The sequence below is a fragment of the Dipodomys spectabilis genome, unplaced genomic scaffold, assembly GCF_019054845.1.
Source record: "Dipodomys spectabilis isolate Male_0828 unplaced genomic scaffold, ASM1905484v1 ptg000228l, whole genome shotgun sequence".
NCBI lineage: Eukaryota > Metazoa > Chordata > Mammalia > Rodentia > Heteromyidae > Dipodomys > Dipodomys spectabilis.
Window position 1 is genome coordinate 11613968 of NW_024870905.1, and position 23315 is coordinate 11637282.

The 23315-nt window shown below is 46.5% G+C and overlaps 1 protein-coding gene and 1 non-coding gene across 2 annotated transcripts in view; both read right to left on the minus strand.

Annotated features, from left to right (window-relative positions):
• Nucleotides 1–23315, minus strand: part of Peak1 (pseudopodium enriched atypical kinase 1) — a 227590-nt gene that overhangs the window by 135914 nt on the left and 68361 nt on the right. The gene's annotated exons all lie outside the window — the stretch shown is intronic.
• LOC122123478 lies at nucleotides 16404–16506 on the minus strand. Its single transcript, XR_006150409.1, has one exon. It is a non-coding gene; the product is annotated as a U6 spliceosomal RNA (small nuclear RNA).

Below are 23315 nucleotides of genomic sequence, written 5' to 3' on the forward strand. Positions count from 1 at the left end.
TCACACCCTCACGCCATCGCATCATCACACACGTCATCACACCCCCACACCATCGCGTCATCACACACGTCATCACGTCATCACACCCCCACGTCATCACACATCACGCCACCATCACATCACACACGTCATCACACCCTCACGTCATCGCGTCATCACACACACACTACTGCACCATCATGCCATCGCGTCATCATACACGCCATCACACCGTCACGTCGTCACACATCACACACGTCATCGCGTCATCATACACGTCATCACACCCTCACGTCATCACATGTGTGTCATCACGCCATCCGCCACACGCCCTGCGTCTGGCCGGCCGTCACCCCGGGGAACTCTTCCGGCTCTTGGGCGCAGGTCCAGCGCCTTTCCCGCGGGCCCCAGTGGCCCCAGTGGCCCCGGCCCGCGGTGGGCAGCGCTTACCTTCCGTGGAAGGTAAGGAGCAGCCAGGGAGGAGGCGGGGTGTGCTGCCAGCCCGCACGCGGGCACTCGGGAGCCAGGCTGGGCCGCACAGAGACCCTGGGTAAAGAACAGCCACGTCGGGGCGACAGCCTTATCTTTTAGGTGTCCCCAATTAGTTTGCCGTAGTGAAGAACTTCACAGGAGATTCCCAAAGTATTCCCAAAGTATGCCTATCTACAGCTGGGGCTGGGGCTGGGGCTGGGGCTGGGGCTGGAGCTGGGGCTGGGTTGGGGCTGGGGCTGGAGCTGGAGCTGGAGCTGGAGTTGGGGCTGGGTTGGGGCTGGGGCTGGAGCTGGAGTTGGGGCTGGGGCTGGGGCTGGGCTGGAGTTGGGGCTGGGTTGGGGCTGGGGCTGGGCTGGAGTTGGGGCTGGGGCTGGGGCTGGGCTGGGCTGGGGCTGGAGCTGGGGCTGGGTTGGGGCTGGGGCTGGGCTGGGCTGGAGTTGGGGCTGGGGCTGGGGCTGGGTTGGGGCTGGGGCTGGGACTGGGGCTGGGCTGGGGCTGGAGCTGGAGCTGGAGCTGGAGTTGGGGCTGGAGCTGGAGCTGGAGCTGGGGCTGGAGTTGGGGCTGGGGCTGGGGCTGGAGCTGGAGTTGGGGCTGGGCTGGGGCTGGGGCTGGAGCTGGAGTTGGGGCTGGGGCTGGGCTGGGGCTGGAGCTGGAGTTGGGGCTGGAGCTGGAGTTGGGGCTGGGGCTGGGGCTGGAGCTGGGGCTGGGGCTGGAGCTGGAGCTGGGGCTGGGGCTGGAGCTGGAGTTGGGGCTGGAGCTGGGGCTGGGGCTGGGGCTGGGGCTGGGGCTGGGGCTGGAGTTGGGGCTGGAGCTGGAGTTGGGGCTGGGGCTGGGGCTGGAGCTGGAGTTGGAGCTGGAGCTGGGGCTGTGGCTGGGGCTGGGGCTGGGGCTGGAGCTGGAGTTGGGGCTGGAGCTGGAGTTGGGGCTGGGCTGGAGCTGGAGTTGGGGCTGGGGCTGGAGCTGGAGTTGGGGCTGGGGCTGGGGCTGGAGCTAGAGCTGGGGCTGGGGCTGGAGTTGGGGCTGGAGCTGGAGTTGGGGCTGGAGCTGGAGTTGGGGCTGGAGCTGGGGCTGGGTTGGGGCTGGAGCTGGAGCTGGAGCTGGAGTTGGGGCTGGGCTGGGCTGGGCTGGGGCTGGGGCTGGAGTTGGAGTTGGGGCTGGAGCTGGAGTTGGGGCTGGGCTGGGCTGGGGCTGGAGCTGGGGCTGGGGCTGGAGCTGGGGCTGGGGCTGGAGCTGGAGTTGGGGCTGGGGCTGGGGCTGTAGCTGGAGTTGGGGCTGGAGCTGGGGCTGGGGCTGGGCCTGGGGCTGGGGCTGGAGCTGGAGTTGGGGCTGGAGCTGGAGTTGGGGCTGGAGCTGGAGTTGGGGCTGGGCTGGAGCTGGAGTTGGGGCTGGGCTGGGCTGGAGCTGGAGTTGGGGCTGGGGCAGGGGCTGGGGCTGGGGCTGGAGCTGGGGCTGGGGCTGGGGCTGGAGCTGGAGTTGGGGCTGGAGTTGGGGCTGGGCTGGAGCTGAAGCTAGAGCTGGGGCTGGGCTGGGACTGGGGCTGGGGCTGGGGCTGGGCTGGGACTGGGGCTGGGGCTGGGGCTGGGGCGGAGCTGGGGCTGGGCTGGAGCTGGGGCTGGAGCTGGGGCTAGGGCTGGGTCTGGGTTGGAGCTGGGGCTGGAGCTGGAGTTGGGGCTGGAGTTGGGGCTGGAGCTGGAGCTGGAGTTGGGGCTGGAGTTGGGGCTGGAGCTGGAGCTGGGCTGGGCTGGGCTGGGGCTGGAGTTGGGGCTGGAGCTGGGGCTGGAGTTTGGGCTGGGGCTGGAGCTGGAGTTGGGGCTGGAGCTGGAGTTGGGGCTGGAGCTGGAGTTGGGGCTGGAGCTGGGGCTGGGGCTGGGCTGGGACTGGGGCTGGAGTTGGGGCTGGGCTGGGCTAGAGCTGGAGCTGGGGCTGGGGCTGGGCTGGAGTTGGGGCTGGAGCTGGGGCTGGGGCTGGAGCTGGGGCTGGGGCTGGGGCTGGAGCAGGAGCTGGAGTTGGGGCTGGAGCTGGGGCTAGGGCTGGGTCTGGGTTGGAGCTGGGGCTGGGGCTGGAGCTGGAGTTGGGGCTGGAGCTGGAGTTGGGGCTGGAGCTGGAGCTGGGCTGGGCTGGAGCTGGGGCTGGAGTTTGGGCTGGGGCTGGGTTGGAGCTGGAGCTGGAGTTGGGGCTGGAGCTGGAGCTGGGCTGGGCTGGAGTTGGGGCTGGAGCTGGAGCTGGAGTTTGGGCTGGGCTGGAGTTGGGGCTGGAGCTGGAGCTGGGGCTGGAGCTGGGGCTGGAGCTGGGTCTGGAGCTGGGTTGGAGCTGGGGCTAGGGCTGGGGATGGAGTTGGGGATGGGACTGGGCTGGGGCTGGGGCTGGGCTGGGCTGGGGCTGGGGCTGGGCTGGGGCTGGAGTTGGGGATGGGGCTGGGCTGGGGCTTGGGTTGGGGCTGGGCTGGGCTGGGCTGGGGCTAGGGCTGGGGCTGGAGTTGGGGATGGGGCTGGGCTGGGGCTTGGGCTGGGGCTGGGCTGGGCTGGGCTGGGGCTGGGGCTGGGCTGGGGCTAGGGCTAGGGCAGGGGCTGGAGTTGGGGCTGGGGCTGGGCTGGGGCTGGGGCTGGGGCTGGGCTGGAGCTGGGGCTGGGGCTGGAGTTGGGGCTGGGCTGGGGCTTGAAAGGCTCCGGGCTCTGCGGCCAGCTGCGAGTGCATTTTAGGAAACTCACTCTTTTTTGGTGCCAGTCCTAGAACCTGAACCCAAGCTCGGGCGGTGCGAGGCTAGGCCCCTGCCCTTTTTCTGCGCAAAGCTAACGCTACCCCTTGGGCCACAGCTCCACAGCCAGCCCTCGGGATGCCCACATCCCCGCCCCGAGTAGCTGGGGCTGCAGGACGAGCCGCCAGTGCCCACTACCGCGGCTCATTTATTTATTTTTTTAAAGCAAGGTCTCATTATGTAGCCAACGATTTCTATAACTCTACCCCAGCCTCCCAAGTGCTGGGATGATAGGAATGGATGCAACTCTCGGTTGAAAAAAACATACATACACACATACATATATGTGTGTGTATATATATATATATATATTTTTTTTTTGGGGGGGGGTCCGGTCGTGTGGCCTGAACTCTGGGCCTGGGCGCTGTCCCTCAGCTCTTCAGCTCAAGGCTAGCGCTCTACCACTTGAGCCGCAGCGCCACTTCCAGCTTCTTCTGCTAATGTAGTGCTGAGGAATCGAACTCAGGGCCTCATGAATGCAAGGCAAGCGCTCTACCACTGAGCCACCTCCCCAGCCCCCAAAATAATTTTTATTATGACAAAATTAAGGTGTTCCAAAACAACAGGGGAAAATTAAAATACAGTAAGCTTAATGGTCAATTTACAGAGGACCTCAACTGTAAATAAATTTTCTTTCTGAATGCAGTAAAGTGTATCAATCTTTAAATTTAAATCTCATAGCCATAGTACAGAAAAACAGATTTATATCATATTTTCTTCTGAACAGTAAAGATGAAGGCCAGATGTCAAAACTGAGAAATGATTTCATAACTCCTCTTCATGGCACAAAATGTATAATTTGCAATAAAAACAGGAAGCATTCACTAGAATATCTTAGTGCAAAAGCCACAGCACTAGTCAGGAGAGGGTCAAGTTAGAAGGATGAGCCAGACAAATGAATCAGCCAATGCAAATGAAATCCCCTCTAAATGGAGATCTGCGTCATTTTTATTTCAAACATTTCACTGTCTAGCAGAGGCAAAGGTGATTAAGAACCAGATGCTAACAAGCCCAGAATCATCTTCGGAGTGTAAGTCCTTATGCAGCGCTTTATGTGTTCCTGCCCTTGGCTCTGTTTTTAGGTGTGCACAAAGTCACAAGGGGGAGGCAAAACGGAATGCTAATTTTCAGCCTAACGTTGATGGCATGTCAGAAAGTATGAGTAATTCTCATTCTTGCAATAATACCTGTCATTTTTAAACACCCCTACTGATAAGAACCAACGTTTGTGAATGAAAGGTTAAAAAATCCTTTTGAGCTATTGCATTCAAGCAAATTGACAGATACAAATCATGCATGCTAGTCCTCGATTATGAGATCTCCCCACACATAAAAACACTGTTATAAAATAAATTTCTCTGAGAGGAGGGACTGATAATATTGTAAGCTCGCTAAAGATAATATCAAGCAGGAAGGGAACCGCCAACCCCCGCCCCCCAAACCCTCCATGTAACCCTGACAACAGCATTATGCTCAAAGGTGCTGGAGATGATTGTGTAGATGCTGTCAGTCACTGTCACCTATAGTTCTTCATACTCTCTTTTATGAAAAGCTGTTTGGCTTAGGGAATGTGGAAAATCATCCACCTGATCTAAAACAGCACACTAGCCGGGCACTGAGAGGCTGAGATCTGTGGATCACAGTTTGAAGCCAGCCTGGGCAGGAAAATCTGAGACTCCTGTCTCTAATTAGCCACTAAAGTGGAGTTGTGGCTCAAGTGGCAGAGTGTCAGCTTGAACTATAAAAGCAAAGGGACAATGCTCAGGTCCTGAGTTCAAGCCCAGGACTGGCATGCACGCACGCACGCATGCGCACACACACATACACACACAGAGAGAAAACAACACAAAAATCACAATAAACAAACAAGAAAAAGCAAACCACTGAGATAGTACAATTAAGTATAAATGTGATGCATGTGTACATAAACAAATAGGATGCTCCTTTCTCTACATAGAAGGTGCTCAGTGGCAGATGGTGTAGCATTAATAAAAAAAAAAAAAAAAAAAGGCTCAAAAGGGTCAAGTCCAAGGCTCTTTCTTTCAGCTCATTACCTGTGTGGATTTAGTGCTTCAAACCCATGTGCTGCAAAGCTAGACATTAGCCCTATATTCGTGGTAGGACAAATGCCGGATGGTCACAGGATTCCCCTCTGCACAGAATAACAAGGGCCTTCTAGCTCTCAGCAAACCTGGACTGTGTCACGCCGGCCTAATCTCCTAGAGGGCTATTTCTGTTCCTTAGCGACCAAGTCTGTTCCTACACACAGAGGTACTGTGCAGCCATAGAAGGGATGAGTCTAATAAAGGAATCTGCATTAAGCACAATAACTTACAAACTCCACTTTCCTTATTTTCTTTTTAAGTAATAAAAGATTTGAAAAAATTATCAGAGCTGTACAAATAGGGAATTACTTGTATTGTAGTAGCTTGACATCTTTTATCACAGAAGAATACAGGGTTACTGCATTCTCTGAAACCAGACAAATGGAAACGAGGAATCAAGAAGCCTGCATTTTTTTCTATTCCACTCAATCTTCTGAAACTTGGTTTACATTAAAAAGCAATCCTTATAATTGGGTGCCGGTGGCTCACACCTGTAATACTACTCATGAGGCTGAGATCTGAGGATCACAGTTCCAAGCCAACCCGAGAGAATCATGGTTAGGTGAATTTCAGGTCTTGGCTTTAGTGGTTGTTGTTTTTCAAATTTAGGAAACTAAACCAGCTATATATGATATCTACATCTCACTAAGGAGAAAATGTTTTATAAAGTCAGGGTCTTGTTTCAATTATACATTATATAACATATAATTTGAAAAGTATAACATGAAAAGCAAAATAAATAGGTTCACAGAGAATCATCAAATCTCAAAGCATCAATTAATAATAAGTCCCAATGAACAAACAGCATTAAAGTAGGCCAAGGTTCTAAAGTACTTCTAAGTAAAAGCAAGTTAAACCAATGATAACAAAACAGTGGAAGTAATCAGTATTAGTTCTCATGTAGCCTTAATATTCTCGATGGAACTTATAATGAGTAACCCTCAAGGCAACCTTATGGCTCATGAGCATAGACCCTATTGATAGTCAGAACTATTTTAATAAATGACAACCTCAGCCGTACACCAGTGGCTCACAACTGCAATTGTAGCTACTCAGAAGGCTAAGAGCTGAGAATCAAAGTTCAAAGCCAGCCCAGGCAGGAAAGTCCCTGAGATTCTGATCTCCAATTAGCCATCAAAAAGCTGGAAATGGAGCTGTGGTTGAAGTGGTAGAGTGTTAGCCTTGAGGGAAAAAAAAAAAAAACCATAAGGAAAAACACCCAAGCCCTGAGTTCAAGCCTCAGTACTGGCACATAATTAATTAATTAGAATGAAATAACCCCAGGTCCTATTCTCTAAGCTTAAATTAAGCTATATACTTTTTCTCCTCCTCCTCCTCCTCCTCCTCCTTCTCTTCTTTCTCCTCCTTTTTTTGTCAGTTGTGGGGCTTGAACTCGGGGACTGGGTGCTGTCCCTGAGCTCTTTTGCTCAAGGCTAGTGCTCTACCACTACAAGCCACAGCGCCACTTCTGGTTTTCTGGTGGTTCATTGGAGATAATAGTCTCTCGAACTTTCCTGCCCTGACTGGCTTTGAACCTCAATCCTCAGATCTCAGCCTCCTGAGTAGCTAGGATTACAGGTCTGAGCCATAGGCACCTGGCTCAAAGCTGTGTATTTTTTCATCTGCAGTTGTGTTAAATTAATATAAGCATGGCCTGTACAGCATAAACAGTAACTGATACTAAAAAGACGCTAACAATTCTAATCAATAAAATCTCTAGAGGACTGCTGTAAAAACTGGATGGGCCTCACCTTTACTGGATCTGGAAACAACAGATACTTTCAAACAGAAGGAGGTTTTCTGTCAAGTCCAATTAATTCCTACTCACTCCTCCGACACTTGCAACCTTAACCTTATTACTAAAGACTCACTGTTTCCTGGTTCATTTAAGCAGAAACTCTTCTCTGTGTAGGTTACCATGGAATTATTTAATACTGAAAACTGACTCATTTTAATGCTAAACACAGCCTTGAGTGTGGGCCAAGCAATTCCAGCACAGTACCACACAGACAGGATCATGAAGCCATAAGCAGAATTGAGCATTCTAAACAGTAGCTAAGAGTTCTTAACTTACAGTTACGTCTGTAAGAAACATCTACTTCAACAAATGCCAAAAATGTCAGCATGGTAAGAATGAGCTCCTATTTTCTAGCAATATCCACCAGCTTCAATTAAATTGTGTGTGTGTGTGTGTGTGTGTGTGTGTGCGCGCATGCATGCATGCATGCATGCATGTATGCGCTAGTAATTGGGCTTGAACTCAGGGCCTGGGCCCTGTTGCTTAGCTTTTTTCTCAAGGCAGGCACTCTACTACTTGTACCACATCCATTTCTGGCTTTTTTTCTTGGTGGTTAATAAGAGTCTCATGGACTCTACTGCCTGGGCTGGTTTCAAACTGTTATCCTGTAATCCTCAGATTTCAGTTTCCTGAGTAGCTAGGATGACAGGCATGATCTCAGGTGATCTCTGTTCTTTTATCTGTTTGCTCAGCTTCATCTGCTAAAACTTAAAACAGTTCAGGATTTTCCTACAAAGAAAATCTGAAATGCCAGAAATAAAAAATTGTTTAAAACACTGAAAATTGTACATTTTTACTCTAAGGAGCTTACAAATGGAACTTTCCAGATGGAAGAAGTGCATTAACTTAAAGACAGTGTTTTCGTCAGGTGTTTAAATTTTTTTTTCTCTCCTGAAGAACTAAGAGAGAGAGGGCTGTGGATACGCTTTGGTGTGTAAGAGTGTTTGCATACATGTGTGATGGAGGCCCTGGGTTCGATGCTCTGGATAAAAAGGGGTGGGGCTAACAGAAGGAGGAAAGGCAGCTCCTGACAATAAGAAGTCAATGGGCCAATTGGAAACAAGGGTGTGTTACGGATGTCTCCCCTTCTTTGATACAAGAATGATCTTCATGGCATTGTCCCAAAAGAAATGTACTCTTTGCCTGACTTATGTAACTGTAACCCCTCTGTATATTGCCTTTAAAAATTTTTTTTAAATCCAAAGAGATGGAAGAGGAAAAAGAATAATCCTCATGTAAAAATCTCAGAAATGTTGGAGAACAAGTTAACCCAGTAACAGTTTACTATTTACTGTGTAATTTCCTGCAAGGTTGCATGTCCATACTTTTCTTCTTAAAAACTAAAAATATGCCGGGCGCCTGTGGCTCAGGCTTGTCATCCTAGCTACTCAGGAGGCTGAGACCTGAGGATCGTGGTTCAAAGCCTGTCCCTACAGGAAAGTCCATGAGACTCTCATCTCCAATAAGCCATGCAGAAAAAGCTGGAAGTAGAGCTGTGGCTCAAGTGGCAGAGTGCTAGCCTTGAGCATAAACACTCAGGGATAGCACCCAGGCCCTGAGTACAAGCTCCAGGACTTAAATGAATGAGCCAGGTGCTGGGCTTGTAATCCTAGTTACTCAGGAAGCTGAGATCTGAGGATTGTGATTCCAAGACAGCTCAGGCCAAAGAGTCTGTGAGACTCTTACCTCCGTTAACTAGCAGAAAGCCGGAAGTGGAAATGGAGCTCGATTAGTACAGCGGTAGCCTTAGGGATAGTGCCCAGGCCCTGTTCAAGACCCAAACAATTGAAGAAATGTGTGTGTGTTTGTGTGTGTGTGTGTGTGTGTGTGTCTGTCTGTCTCTTTCTCTCTCACACACACAAACTTGGCTCAAGTACTACAGCACAATCAGTATCACAGGAGAATAATCACTGTCATATCAAAGATCAAAATTCCAGCTGAGTCCAAATGACCACAACTGAACTTAATCAGAAGTGATCAGCTGGAAATGCAGACCAGTTACAGATTCAGCCTGTGCTCTGCCGTCACTCCTGGTTAGGATTTCAGATTGAATCTGGAAAAGCCTCGATGATCTGCTTTTGGGATATCAAACCTAAGCTGCTGCCTTTGGGGGAGGGGAGAGCACTCTGGGAAGACGCCCGTTTCATCACAGATACTAAAGAGCCAGTGCTTCCATTGTTTCTCATAGTAAGGAGTACAATATCCCTATCCCAAAGCTGAAAATAGAAGTGCATTTTCTTCCACACGTGTGTTGGCAGCACAGCAAAGTGTGTCACTAACCTTGCCACTGTCACTTCAGCTGACAGATGTACCTCCCTGGAGAATTCAGTGACCTTGTCACTAGCTGGTCAAGCAGGAGACAGTTCTCACAGGGGATTCACTGAGTACAGGAGATGTTTCTACAACTCTCTAAACTCCAGGCACATGAAAACTGAGGGAGAAAATTCCCTAGGTTTTCTGCTTCAAAAATTCAATCACACTACTTTACAAAGCCCAAAAATCATGGGGCTCTAACAATACTAGTTTGGGGACTAGAGGGAGTTCTCCAGTAAGCAGATAAAAGCCAAGAAAGAATGAGGAAGGCCATAGCTCATGTTCCAGTACTGCCACAAAAATAAATCAAGTCAATCAGTCAATTAATTTTTTTGTTGTTTTTGTTGGTTGTGGGGCTTGAACTCAGGGTCTGGGTGCAGTCTCTGAGCTTCATTGCTCAAGGTAGCACTCTATCACTTTGAGCCACGGCACTACTTCTTTTTCTGGTGGTTAAGAGTCTCACGTACTTTTGGGCCTGGGATGACTTTGAATGGAGATCCCCAGTTCTCAGCCTCCCGAGTAACTAGGACTATATGTGTGAGCCACCAGCACCCATGAAATAAATCTTTGTAAGCTATAACCTGACAACATTGGTGAATAAATATCATCAGAACCAAATACATTAATAAAATCTCGATATAAAACATTTCAAGGGCTGGGAATGTAGCTTAATAGTAGAGTGCTTGCCTAGAATACATGAAGTCCTGGGTTCGATTCCTCAGTATCACATAAACAGAAAAAGCTGGAAGTGGCGCTCTGGCTCAAGTAGGAGAGCACTAGCACTAGGAGCTTAGGGACAGGGCTCAGACCCAGAGTTTGAGCCCCTGGACTGGCAAAACAACAACAAAATTTCAATTATTCTTAGCTAACATTTTTCTGACTATGCTACATTTCAAGAATTAGTACTTGAAAGAGATAAAAAGACTGACTTTATAAGCAACATTTTTGGGGGGTGCTCTGTCTCTCTGAGCTCTTTGCTCAGGGCTGGCGTTCTACCACTGAACCACACAGCACTACTTCCAGCTGTTTTGGTGATTAATTGGAAATAAAAATTTCACAAACTTGGGGCTGGGAAGGTGGCTCAGTGGCAGAGCACTTGCTTTGCATTCATGAGGCCCTGGGTTCGATTCCTCAGCACCACATAAGCAAAAAGAAAAAAGCCGGAAGTGGCACTATGGCTTAAGTGGTAGAGTGCTAGCCTTGAGCTGAAGAGCTGAGGGACAGCGCCCAGGCCCAGAGTTCAGGCCCCATGACCGGACCCAAAAAACAAAAACAAAAAGAAAACAAAACAAAAAGAAAAAAAAATTCACAAACTTTCCTGCTTGGGTTGGCTTTGAATCACAATCCTCAGATCTTAGCCTCCTGAATAGCTATAAAATTACAGGTATGAACCATCAGCACCTTTTAACTCAGATATTTTAAAAAATCTTATAGTTGATGTTTTATTAAGAAGAGTTCTATGATTAAATCTTTTTCTCATCTACATCTTTAAATAAAAAGTTATTTATGACAGATCACAGATGCTGTTAGTAGTTCTGGTAATGAACTTGGACAATTGCAGGACATTTAAATCAAGTGATCTAGTTAAAACTCTCAAAGAGCTGGATGCCAGTGGCTCAAGTCTGTAATCCTAGCTACTCAGGAAGCTGGGATCTGAGGATCATGGTTCAAAGCCAGCCTGGGCAGGAAAGTCCATGAGACTTGTATCTCCAATTAATCACCACCAGAAAATCGGAAGTGGCACTGTGGCTCAGTGGTAGAGTGCTAGCCTTGAGCTAAAGAGCTGAGGGACAGCGCCCAGGCCCAGAATTCAAGCCCCATAACTGACAAACTAAATAACCACAAAAACCAACAACAACAACAAAAAAAACACTCAAAGAATCTCTAGTTCAAAGGTGAATGGTTTTACTTTGTACACTTCCATTTGTACACTTCAACAGTTGACTTCTGTGTGTGTGTATATGCGCGTGCGTGCACATGTGTGTGGGTGAGGGCTTGTGCCAGTCCTGGGGCTTGAACTCAGGCCTTCTTGTTCTCCCTTGTTTTTTTTTTTCTGCTCTAGGCTGGCGCTGTACCACTTGAGCCACACTTCCACTCCCAATGATTGGCTTAAGATAAAGAAAACAATTCTTTGTCGGGCCCTCTTTGGCATTTCACACACTAGTATTTTGCTGCGCTGGGGCTCTGGCAAGAAGGATTACATGACTGGAAGCAGCGGTGGTTTCCCGTCATCACGCTACCTGGTTGGGCAGGCTGGAGAGTCAAGATCTTACAAGCTCAGATGAACCAATCTTCTCTCAATATTGACTTGGGGAGGGCTGGGGAGTTGAGCTCGAGTAAAAAGAAGATTGATCGCAAGGAAGGAATTCTGTTTTCTATTTTCCTAGCAGCCATGGGAAATCTAACAATAAAAGAAAAATCTGAAATGAAAAGGATTTCACCCAGGAACTACAAATGTGAATGAGGCAGTCTACAGCTGTCCATTACTCTTGACTCCAACCAAAGTATAGTGGGTAGAGTAAGTTTTCCAAATGGCAAACAACATCAAAAAAAGAAAGAGGAGGAGGAGGAGGAAGAGGGGGTGGGGAGGAAATAAAGAAAAAGAAATTGATATTGCTGTTTAAAAATTTTGCTATGTTCCCACCCCTCCAAGTGATTTCAGGATTTGTATGAGTATTCTCCATTTACAGCATATCCAAAATTCTGTGCTAAGAGTGAAAATTCAATAATAGGGGCAAAGCATTTACTCCTCTTTTAATGAGACATTAATGCTGATTTCTTGAAATTACTCAAAATTTAAACTGTGGCAAGCATTTATACAATCCACTGTGCTCTAAGCACTTTAATGGATCAATTATGAAAAGATTATTATATGCTTGCTAGGCTGGTGCTCTACCACGGAGCCATGTCTCTCATATCTGTTCTTTTTTTTTTTTTTTTGTTGGTCGTGGGACTTGAACTCTGGGCCTGGGCGCTGTCCCTCAGCTCTTCAGCTCAAGGCGAGTGCTCTACCACTTGAGCTACAGCTCCACTTCCGGTTTTCTGGTGGTTTATTGGAGATAGGAGTCTCACGGTCTTTCCTGCCTGGGCTGGCTTTGAACCACGATCCTCAGATCTCAGCCTCCTGAGTAGCTAGGATTACAGGCGTGAGCCACCAGCGCCCGGCTGTTCTTTTTTTTTTAATTTAAAGGCACTGCTGATGACATGGTTTCAAACAGGTAGCTTTATTTTCATTATTCTATGTTTTAGGGTTTCCACTTTTAAATTAAGCAATCTCAATCACCTTAAAATAAGGTCAAGAATTAAGATCTTTGCTATCTATCAGAGATTCTACTTATGCAATTTCAGCTGAACAAACTAATATGGAGTAAAAAAAAAAACATTTCTGCTTCAGCCTTGATTAGGAAAGAATATCTGAGCCGTTTTACTATTATAAAAAAAAATCGTATCACAGTATTTCAGACCAAACTGCAGTAAACCATCTGTGATCATATGTATTATTACAGGGCTCACACCAGTAATCCTAAGGACACAGGAGGTTGAGACCTGAGGATCATGGTTTTTCAGCCAGCCTTGGCATAAAACTCCATGAGACCCTAACACCAATGAAAGCTGAAATGTCAGACTAGAGGTGTAGTTCAAGTGGTAGAGTGCTAGTTAGGCGCAAAAAGGCTAAGTGAGAGTATCCCTGAGTTCAAGCCCCACTACTAGCACACAAAACCTTTGCCTTTCTAAAAACCTATATTCCAACTGTACAAATGAGCCCACATGCCCTGAGAGATGAAGGATCATAACTTAGGGTAGGAGAATGATGTCCTGGATTTTTCTACAAATGATATAATCATTTCTTTGCTTTTGTCAACACTAGCATCTTCTCCTCAATGTAAACATCAGGCCCCTTCCATGCCCACACAAAATGGCTCTTCCTCCATTACTCTGGTGGTAGCAGAACCTTACTGGAAGCTAGACTTCTACCCAGGTGGGCCGCAGCTGGTCGGAACAGGAGGGTTCAAGGTAGTTTGAATTGACGGCTGCTTCCCTACTTCCTCCAACCCACCCACGCCCAAGACACCCACCGTGAACTAGACTTCCACATCTGCTTCTGACAGCGCAAGGCCAGCAAACTTCATCCAGTGTTTCAAAGGTTATTTGTAAAATCTTTTTCTTAAGAAAACTTCCTGTACAATCTCTTTCAGAATTGCTTATTCCTGGTATTGATGTTTCCCTTTAATGAATGTGATTTTTTTTTTTTTTTGGTCGATTGTGGGGCTTGGACTCTGGGCTTGGGCACCCTGCACTCTTCAGCTCAAGGCAAGCGCTCTGCCGCTTGAGCCACAACACCACTGTGAATGTGATTTTGAGGAGAGATATTTAATGAATTGATTTAGTCCCTCAACTTATAATAGCTTTTACTAAAACTTTACGTTTAAACTTACAGAAAAATTCAAAAATATCAAGAATTCATGTCAAGTGTAATGAACGGTTTATTCTGAATCATATGAAAGTATACGTTTCTGTTATTATACCTCATCGCCTCTACAAACTTCTGTAAGTCCTCCAATGAGAACATTCTCGTAGGCTGGACATGGTAGCTCCTGCTTATAATCTCAGCTACTCAAAGGCAGAGATCAAGATCGTTGGTTTGAGGCCAGCCTGGACAAGACATGAGACCTCATCTCAACCAACAAGTCAGACTTGGTGGAATTCATTTGTAATCCTATCTACATGGAAGACAGGGTCAAAAAAGGGCAGGGGGAGGTGCATGGCTCAAATGGTAGAGTGGGTGCTAGCCTTAGCAAGTGGAAGGGCCTAAGTTCAACCTTAAATACCACTTCAAAAAAAAGACCATTCTCTTAAATAATCACAAGGTAACCATCAAAACCAGCAAACTGAAGTGCCACGTTAGTACCCTATAATCCAGGTGGCCTACTGGAGTTTCACCAATTATCCCATCAACGCCTTCTGGCACAAAAGATCTGGCCATGGTCTATGCATCAGATTTAATCAACATGCTTCTGCTGTCTCATTAAATTGGAGCAGTTCTATTTTCGCTGGCTTTTGTACTCTTTCATAATCTTTCTTAAATTTGAAGATTACCATTTCAGTAACCTCCATTCGGAATTATCTAATGACTTCCTCACAATCAGGTTTTGGTTATGCGTGTTAGGCTCAACTATCAGAGGAGTGACACTGTATTTCTCCTGGGGCACCCTTCTGGTAATCCATGATTATATTGTGTCCCATTGCGAGGAAAGGTAATTTCATCACTTGATTAGGGGAGAATCTGCTAGGGCTCTAGGTAAATTCCTTTTTCTTTGTAATTGAGAGGCATTTTGTGAGGAAATAATTTATAAGTGTGCACATGGCCCATTCCTCACCAACCTTTTTCCCCATTAACTTTGTCATCTGCTGTTATTTCAAGGAGAAGCTGGAAATACCAAAACTTCATGTGTTCCACCCCAAGTTTCTACTTTGGTCATAACCATCTCACAGCTGGTATATCTTGGTCACAATTAATGAGCCAACAGAAATACAGTGATTAATAAGAAAAGTGCATATTTTGTTTAACTCTCCTTAGTTTCCCCTTAACATCGCTTCCTCCTTGATGATCCTAGCCAGGACATCACGGTACAGTTAGTAATCGCATTAGTCTCCCCTGGCTACTCCTGGTTGTGAGATTTTCTTCCAGCTTCCTTGCTCCTTTCCCCACTGTATTTTTATTAAAATTGTATTGCATAAATTAAGTGTACACAGGGGTTTCACTGCAATATTTTTTGGGGGGTCCGGTCGTGGGGACTGAACACTGGGCCTGCGCGCTGTCCCTCAGCTCTTCAGCTCAAGGCTAGCGCTCTACCACTTAAGCCACAGCGCCACTTCCGGCTTTTTTCTTATGTGGTGCTGAGGAATCGAACCCAGGGCCTTGAGCATGCAAGGCAAGTGCTCTGCCACTGAGCCACCTTCCCAACCCCTCACTGCAATATTTATAACTTGTATGTGATGTACTTAAAAAATATGAATGGCTTTCCAAAGTGGTTGAACAAGTTTACACTCCCACCAACAATGCAGTAAGGTTCCCTTTTGTTCACATCCCTTCCAGCATCTGTTGTTATTAGAGTTCTTGATTATAGCCATTCTAACTGGGGTGAGGTGGTATCTCAGTGTTGTTTTGATTTTTCCAGAGCTCCCCTATGACCCAGCAATCCCACTTTTGGGAATTTACCTGAATGATCACAAACAAGACCATACTAAAGCTACCAGCACAACTAGGTTTATTGCAGCATTATTTACCATAGCTAAGATATGGACCCAACCCAGATGCCCCTCAGTAAATGAATGGATCAAGAAAATGTGGTAAATATACACAATGGAATTCTTTGCCTCCATCAGAAAGAATGACATAGCCCCATTTGTTAGGAAATGGAAAGACTTGGAAAAAATTAGTGAAGCCTGGGCCCAAAGAAACATAGGTCCCATGGTTTCCCTTATCCGCATTAACTAGTATATGTCTGAGACAAGCAGAAAGGCCAGGTAAGATGATGTTAGGCGAAATGAACCCCAAGATAAGGACACAAGTGGTTTTTCTTTCTTGCTATTGTTCCTAACGTATTTATAAGGGGATTTTTTTGTTTTGTTTTATATGTCCCTCCCCCACAGTATAACCCGTTTTCACTGTATTTGATGTTGGTATAATTTGGGGAGAGGAAGGAAAAAAACAAATTGTTTAAATAGGGATACAGGTGGACCCATTGCAACAATGAGATGTACAAGATGCTATGTCAAAAAATGAACTTTACAACTTTGGTGGAGGGGATGGGAGGGGGTAGTTGTAGAGATGGGAGGGCAGGGATGGTAGGGGAAAAACAAAGGAAGAGTCAATAATGCTTGATAAGAAATGTACTCATTACCTTGCTCATGTAATTGTAACCCCTCTGTACAGTATTTTCACAATAAAAAAAATTTAAAAAATATGAATGGCTTCACAAATTTGTGTGACATCCTTTCCTGGGCCCAAGCTAACCTTTTGTGTATTGTTCCAATTGTAGTAAGTGTGCTGCCTGGATAAGTTTCCTGTGGCTGCTGAAACAAATTACCAAAAATTTAATGGCTTTAAAAAAACACACACACAGGAAATTATTCTTGTACAGTTCAGAGGGCAGAGCTGGGAACCCGTGGCCCATGTCTGTCATTCTAGCTACTCAGGACGCTGAGATCTGAGAATTGTGGATGGAAGCCAGCTTGAGTAGGAAAGCTGGAAGGGGAGCTGTGGCTGAAGTGGTAGGTCACTAGTCTTGAGAGGGGGGAAAAAAGTGCTCAGAGACAGCATGCAGGACCTAAGTTCAAGCCCCAAGACTGGCTCACATACGCATGCGCGCACCCGTGCGCGCGCGCGCGCGCGCGCGCGCACACACACACACACACACACACGAGGACAGAAGTCTAAAATGGTGCCATCAGCTATCACCCCTTGGAATGCTCCGGGGAGAGTCACTGAGTCTGTAGCCCCAGTGGCTACTGGCCACCCTCACCCGGCTTGTGGCTCATCACTTCTCAGAGTCCATGCAGATGTTCCAGGACGAGTTACCTCAAGATCCTCAAGTCTATCTACAAAGCTGCTTTTTCCAAATAAAGTCCATTTTCAGGCTCTGGGAGCGGGAGAGTACCATTCAGCCCGCAATAATGACTTGACAGCTCTGAGAATTACTACTGAGCGCACTTGTAAGGCTGTGATTTAATCAGCTTCATGTCACACTGGGGCAGTGTGTGTTTCCTCTTTGGAAGGGAAGGGGAGAGCGCACAGGTGAAGCGCCGTTCACACTCATCACGGGGGAGGCTGGCCTTGCTAACTGTCTTGACAAAGAGTCCGTCTGGTTGCTCGGCTGGAATATACTGTGCTCTTCTGAGAAAAGGCAGTGTGAGCAGAATGGCATAAGAAATGGGGAGCTGCCCTCTCTTGAGGATGGCATAGCTAGGAAATTACTTGCAATTCTTCTACAGGGGAGATTGGCTGATTCCCCCAATGACAGTAATGCTCTGTTTTTATCAGTGTGGCTCAGGTATTTACACTAGGCATCATCTCAACACTGCTTTATTTTGCTGTTCAAATTGTTTGAGCTCTGATCACTGGAAATCTTTCAGTTAGTATCTAAGACCCTTGACACAAGGCCATCATTTTGTTTGTGTGTGTGTGTGTGTGTGTGTGTAATAGAAGTTGAATTCAGGGCTTAGGCAAGGTTCATGAGCTTTTGTGCTACCTAGCGCTCTATCACTTGAGCCACATAGTTCCACTTCTGGTTGTCTGGTGGTTCACTGGAGATAAGAGTCTCTCAGACTTTCCTGCTTGGACTGGCTTGGAACCTTGATCACCAGATCTCAGCCTCCTGAGGAACTAAGATTACAGGCTCTGGGAGCCACTGATGACCTGCCTCCATCACTGTGGGGTTTTTTGGTTTGTTTTTGTTTTGAACTCAGGGCTTGGGCACTGTCCCTGAGCCTCTCTGTGCTCAAGGCTAGTGCTCTACCACTTGAGCCACAGTGTCACTTCTAGTTTTCTGGTGGTTAATTGGATATAAGAGTCTCATGGGGAGTTTCCTGCCTGGGCTGGCTTTGAACTGCGATCCTCAGATCTCAGCCTCCCGAGTAGCTGGGATTACAGGTGTGAGCCACTGGTACCCAGCCATGACTGTGTGATATTCCTTAGTTTCTGGTACTACAAGAAGCTCTAGGGGGAAGAATGGAGAGGGGGGAGAGGCATAGTGGGAGAAAAATGAAGGAGGGGTAACAATTTTCAACAAGAAATATACTCATTACCTTATGTAACTGCAGCCCCTCTGTACAGCACCTTTACAACAAAATTAATTTTTTTTAAAAGCAGCTCTAAAAGCTTGTACTGCCCACTTGCTGCCCCAGTACTGGGACCAGGCACTTCTCCAAGGAGCTGATGCCGACCGAGTACAGGACAAAGGCATCAGACACTAAGCTCATCACCAGGGAGGACTTTTCCATTAAGCTTCCACTGCCTTGAGCCTCAGCTGGGCATGTGTAATAATCTGGTATGTGCATATATTTCTGAACAGTTCTATAACTAACCAGCCGTAGCTACATACTATGGTAAACAAGAATCCATGCTAATGTCTTCGACCCCCTTCATTAATACAGGATCCACTTTTCCTTGCTTACCCATAACCACCCCCTACAAGAAGCCTGGTTTCCATTTCTGTCCTCATTTCTGTGAATGTACATATAGACTATATACATGTAGACAAGTTCCAGAACTGTAACTCTTCCTTGCTGCCCATGGGTAACACTTATCAGGGAGAATATGTGCATGTGTCATTTTTGCTCTCTAATCTTACAGATCGCACTCACTTCCAAGTTGCTGTATTCTAGCCCTGTATTCCTCCACCACCATCACTCCTTCAGTAAGACTGGGTCATACATTTGTAACACACTTAAATTCTTCTGCCATATTTGCATGGTGACCTGGGATTCCTGATTCCCAAAGTGTTTGAAATCTGTCTATGTACATCAGGGTTCACTTTTTTTGGGGGGGAGGTCTGGTTGTGGGGCCTGAACTCTAGGCCTGGGCGCTGTCCCTCAGCTCTTCAGCTCAAGGCTAGTGCTCTACCACTCGAGCCACAGCACCACTTCTGGCTTTCTTCTTTTTGCTTATGTGGTGCTGAGGAATTGAACCCAGGGCCTCAGGCATGCAAGGCAAGTGCTCTACCACTGAGACACCTTCCCAGCCCAGGGTTCACTCTTTTTTTTTTTTTTCCTTGTCAGTCATGGGGCTTGAACTCTGGGCCTGGGCACTGTCCCTCAGCTCTTCAGCTGAAGGCGAGCGCTCTACCACTTGAGCTACAGCGCCACTTCCGGTTTTCTGGTGGTTTATTGGAGATAGGAGTCTCACGGTCTTTCCTGCCCGGGCTGGCTTTGAACCGCGATCCTCAGATCTCAGCCTCCTGAGTAGCTAGGGTTCACTCTTTTTGCTGTGAAGTCCTGTAGGTTTTCTATTTCCTGTGATGGCATCATATTCACCCTGAAAATCCCCCGGGCCCACCTGTTCAACCCTCCCCATAACCACCCATGGCAGCAGGAACCACTGATCTTCTTACCTACTCCAATTATGCCATTTCCAGAATGTCATTTTACTTGATTCCTGCAAAATTATCCGACTGGCTTCTTGAACCTAGTAATGTGCATTTAAGACTCACCCATGGCTTTGCAGGGCTTCCTAACTCATTTCTTTTTAGCAGCTAATATTATTCCACTGTCTGGATATGGGACAGAGAACAGTTGATATCCATTTCTCCACTGAACAGCTTGGCTACTTTCAACTTCAGATGATTATTCACAAGGCTGCTATGAACATTTGTATGCAGGTTTTGTGTAGGTAAGTTAGCATGACTGGTAGTATGGTTAAGACCAGATCAAGTCTTGTAAGGAAACTGCCAAACTGTTTTCCAAAATGGCTTGTGTCATTCTGCCTTCCTATCAGCAGTGGAGGGGAGATTCTGTGGCTCCACAGTTTGGGCTTTGTCAGAGGTTTTAGCCATTTTAAAATGTGAGCACTAAGCGAAGGAAAGGATGACATTGTCCAAGATGCACTGTATTCATTACCTGACTTATGGAATTGTAACCCCTTTGTGTAACTCATCAATAATAACAATAGAAAACAATTTTTTAAAGAGGTGAGTACTTAGCTGGGTGCCAGGGGCTCATGCCTATAATCCTAGCTACTCAGGAGGCTGAGATCTGAGGATCAAAGCTCAAAGTGGCCCAGGCAGGAAAGTCCTTGAGCCTCTTATCTTCAATAAACCACCAGAAAATTGGAAGCGTCCCTGTGGCTCAAGTGGTAGAGCGCTCGCCTTGAACTGAAGAGCTCAGGGACAGCACCCAGGCCCAGAGTTCAAGCCCCATGACTGACTAAAAGAAAAAAAGGTTAGTACTTGATACCTTGATATTCCTTTCATATGGAATTTATAATGACACATTATGTTGAAAAACTTCTTTTTCTTTGCCTATCCTGGGGCTTGATCTCAGGGACTGAGCACTGTCACTTAGCTTTTTCATTCAAGGCTGGCGCTCTACCACTTGAGCCACAGCTCCACTTCCAGCTTTTTGGTGGTTAATTAGTCTCTCAGATTTGTCTGCCAAGTCTAGCTTTGAAACCATAAGCCTCAGAATTCAGCCTAAGTAGCTAGGATTATATATTATATTGAGCCACTGGTGCCTGGCAAAGTGGTTATTTTTTAAAGTGAGAGAGGAGGAGATAAAAGGAAATAACAGAGGCAATAAATTTACTCAAATACACTCACTGCTTACCACGAGGAACCCCCTGTACTCGCATATATAAGGAGATGGCGTGGTTTGTCTGTGTCTTCCCTGTCCTCTGAGGGGAGAGTGGACACAGACACTTTCCTGCACCATTAGGAACCAATGTGCATTGCTGGACCCAGAAAAAGAACAGTGATTTCTCACTTAAAATCCCAGGAAATGGCTGTGTGAGAGCATTTGGCATTTACATTTTGAACTGCTTAATCATTCCTTTTATAGAGTAGCTGAAGGTTATTTTGTCTCTCTGGCATTTTCTTATGTCTCAGCTGCTTCCTCTGTCATCCAAGGCTCAGTTTCAAGGTTAAAATCCATTATGATAATCACAGCCAACCAAAGGCATCCCAACTCCAAAACCGCCAGAACTTCCTGCTTTTCCCATCAATTTCACTCCAGTTAAAAAGGCCAGTTAGAGGAAGAACGTTGGAATAAATCTGAGCTCACAAACTCTACTACCCATTTCCTCACACTTTAAGGCTTTTTATGACATTTGCTGTCCTCACACTGTATTATACAGTATAAAGGTGACAGCTACATAAATATCTTCAGGAATTAAGTGACTTCACTTTATAAAACTTTCAAAGGTTCCACAGGCTTTGCCTAAATAACTATTATCCATAGTCCATCTCAGATATTTCTATTACCTCCTTTTTCTCCAATAGCTCCCCCAAAACCAATGAAGAAAAATAACCAATGGGAATAGAAATTATTTCTATTATTAAACCACCTCTAGCCAAGTGCTGGTGGCTCACGCCTGTAATCCTAGCTACTCAGGAGGCTGAGATCTAGGATCGTGGTTCAAAGCCAGTCCAGGCAGGAAAGTCCATGAGAATCTTATCTCCAATTAGCCACCAGAAAATCAGAGGTGGTACTGTGGCTCATTGGTATAATGCTCACCTTGAGCTGAACAGCTCAAGGACTGAGCCCAGCCCCAGAGTTCAAGCCCCATGACCAACCAAAAAACAAAAACATCTCTAACTTTTATGTCTTCTTCAACTAGAGCTTTGGGATGGAAAATATGACTCAATAGCTAAGCCGAGTCCCAGGTCTGATATTCATGGCTTCTGCCATTAAGCCCATTATAGCTAATTGGGCCTTAGATTCTTCAAGTATAAAATGAGGAGCATAGACATGATTTTGCCTTTATTAATAGATATCAAATATAATTATAAATATATACAAATGTGTGTATGCATATGTGTGTGTGTGTGTGTGTGTGTGTGTACGTACCCTAGTACTGGGGCTTGAACTCAAGACCTGGGCACTGTTTCTTGACATTTTCACTTAAAGCTAGTGCTCTACCATTTGAGCTACAGCTTCACTTCTGGCTTTTTGCTGGTTAACTGCAGATAAGAATCTCATGGACTTCTGGACTGGCTTTGGAACCTCATTCCTCAGATCTCAGCCTCCTGAGTAGCTAGGAGGAGCTACTCAGGAGCACCACTGGTGCCTTGCTAACAATCCAAACATTTTAAACTCCAACACTGTTTTACAGAGTTCCTTTAAAGCATTACCCACGTGAAGAGCTGATGGAAGAAGAGTGATGTCAGCAATCTACAGACAGGGAAACCTAAGACATAGATTGGCACTAACAGCTCCCTCAGTCTTGCCCAGAGTTTGTATCTGAAAACCCCACGCACTCCAGCAGTGGACCTGCTAGTTGTCTCTCCTATGTTCTCACTGCAGGCACTTCCCTCTTTATTAAAGCATGTCTGACAAACTAGGAACTCCTTTTTCTTTACTCATTGCTGGCAGCTGGGATGTTGACTGAACAGCGCCTTTGAGCTTGAGCCCGTGCCTCCCGATCAATGGAAGGGGCTTGAACTCAGGGCACAGACACTGATTTTGGAAAGGGGCTGGCAAGCAGTCACAAAATCCTGGGGAAGGAAACCTTAGCTGTCTGATTCTGTTCTTAAATTTTGTGTATTGTAAGTCTGCGATATTTACTTTGGAAACTCAAAAGGAAAAATGAGATCTTATTTCTTGACATCCCTCATAATACTTCATGAGTGTTGGGAATATACCAGCTCACAAATAAATGCTGAGCGTAAAATAAAAAGTTAAAAATGTGATGGCACATGGCACAATTTAACTTTTCATGTACACTCACAGGTACTTAGCAGATATTTACAGCGGCGATTTTAATGTCAACTTTGATCTGATGAATACAGGCCCAACCAGCACACCCGTGTGACTTCATCTCTCCAAGCCTCATTTGTGAAGCCAACCAAGATTCCAGGATTGCTGTAAAAATTAAAGCTAATGGACAGAAAGTGTCTGCTAGCCCTAGCCCCGCAGTAGGTGCTTGATGCAGGCTCAGCAAAATTAAGAGACTTATTCCTCAACACAGCTTCATACTTCACAGACATAAAGCCTTCTCCTCGTTTCTCTCCTACAAACTCTTCATTTATATTTAAGGCTCTCCTGACCACATTCCAGTTAGTACATTTCAGTTAGGTATACGTCTCCTAAATATCAGCTTCATTACAAGTTCTATTAGTAGCAAAATCTTGCACACTTAAACAGCAAAGGAAAATCAGTT